Genomic DNA, 2,256 nt, shown 5'->3' with positions numbered 1-2,256 from the left:
TAGCAGGGATTGTGGGTCTGGCGCAGGATCGGGCAGGGTTTCGTTCTGCTGTGCATGGGGTCGCTATGAGTCGGAAACGACTTGACAGCACTTAACAACAAGAACAACAACAACAACAACATAGAGACCTTTTGCAACAGATTTGCCTAAATCCAATACGTTGTTTGATTTATTGGCTACTGCTCCCATGGGTGTTGATTGTGGATCCAAGTAAAAAGAAATCCTTGATTATTCAAATTTTTGTCTGTTTGCCATGATGTTGCCTATTGGTCCAGTTGTGAGGACTTTTATTTTCTTTATGTTGAGGTGTAATCCATACTGAAGGCTGTGGTCTTTGATCTTGATCAGAAGTGCTTCAAGTTCTCTTCACTTTTAGCAAGTGAGGTTGTGTCATGTGCATATGACAGATTGTTGAGTCTTCCTCCAATACTAATGCTGCATTCTTCACATAGTCCATCATCTTTGATTAATTTCTCAACATACAGACTGAATCAGCATGGTGAAAGGATACAAGCCTGACACGTACCTTTTCTGATGTTAAATCTCACAGTATCCCCTTGTTCTGTTCTAATGACTGCCTCTTGATCTAAATTCAGGTTCCACATGAGCACAATTAAGTGTTCTAGAATTTCCATTCCTTGTAATATTATCCATAATTTGTTATGATCCACATAGTCAAATGCTTTTGCATAGTTAATGAAACACACATAAATATTTTTCTGGTATTCTCTGCTTCCAGCAAAGATCCATCTGACATCAGCAATAATATCCCTTGTTCCATGTTGGCTTCTGAATCCAGTTTGAATTTCTGACAGTTCTCTGACTGTATATCGCTGCAATTATTTTTGAATTATCTTTAACATAATTTTACTTTCATGTGATATTAATGATGTTGTTCAATAATTTCCAAATTTTGTTGAATCACTTTTATGCAATAGGTACAAATATGGATCTCTTCCACTCAGTTGGCCAGGTAGCTGTCTTCCAAATTTCTTGACATAGACTAGTGAGTACTTCTAGCATTGCATCCATTTGTTGAAACATCCCAATTGGTATTCCATCAATTCCTGGAACCTTATTATTCACCAAAGCCTTCAGTGAAGCTTGGATTTCTTCTTCATACCATTGGTTCTTAATCATCTGATATCTCCTGAAATGGTGGAGTGTCAACCAATTCTTTTTTGTACAGTGATTCTGTGTATTCCTTCCATCTTCTTTGGATAATTCCCATGTCATTCAATATTTTGTCTATAAAATCCTTCAGTATTGCAACTTGAGGCTTGAATTTTTCTTCAATTTTCTCAGTTTGAGAAACCCAAGTGTTGTCTTCTTTTTTAGTTTTCTAACTCCAGGTCTTCAACCATATCATTATAATACTTTACTTTGTCTTATTGAGTGATCCTTTGAAATCTGCTCAGCTCTTTTACTTCCTCATTTCTTCCATTCACTTTAGCTACTCTTCCTTCAGGAGTAAATTTCAGAGTCTCTTTTGTCATCCATTTTGTTCTTTTCTTTCTTTCCTGTCATTTTAATGACCACTTGCCTTCTTCATGTATAATGTTCTTGATGTCATTCCACAACTTGACTGGTTTTGGGTCACTGGTGTTCAATGAGTCAAATCTAGTCTTTGGATGGTCTCTAAGTTCAGGTGGGTTATGCTCAAGGTTGTATCTTGGCTCTCATGGTCTTTTTCAAATTCTCTTCAATTTCAACTTGAACTTATACGAGCAATTGATGATCCATTACACAGTTGGCCCTTGGTCTTGTTTTGATTGATGACATTGAGCTCCTACATCATCTCTTTCCACAGGTGTTGTTGATCTGATTCCTGTGTATCCTATCTGGTGAGATCCATGTGTATAGTTGCAATTTAAACTGTAGAAAAAAGGTATTTGCAATGAATAGGGCATTGGTCTTGCAAAATTCTATCCTGTGATCTTTGACATTGTTTCTGTCACTGAGACCATATTTTCCAACTGCAGATTCTCCTTATTTGTTTCCAAATTTGCATTTCAATCACTAGTAATTATCAATAAATCTTGACTGCACATTTGATCACTTTCAGACTACTCATTGCCATCAAGTCAATTCTGACTCATAGCGCCCCCAATGGGTTTCCAAGGCTGTAAATCTTTACAGAGGTTGTTGTTGTTGTTGTTGTTGTTAAGTGGCGTCAAGTTGTTTCCGACTCATAGTGACCCCATGCGCAGCAGAACGAAACACTGCCCGATCCCGCTCCAGCCCCACAATCCCTGC

This window comes from Orycteropus afer, unplaced genomic scaffold, assembly GCF_000298275.1.
Source record: "Orycteropus afer afer isolate SDZICR_OR568_19922 unplaced genomic scaffold, OryAfe1.0 scaffold00309, whole genome shotgun sequence".
Taxonomy (NCBI): domain Eukaryota; kingdom Metazoa; phylum Chordata; class Mammalia; order Tubulidentata; family Orycteropodidae; genus Orycteropus; species Orycteropus afer.
This window is presented reverse-complemented; position numbering follows the sequence as displayed.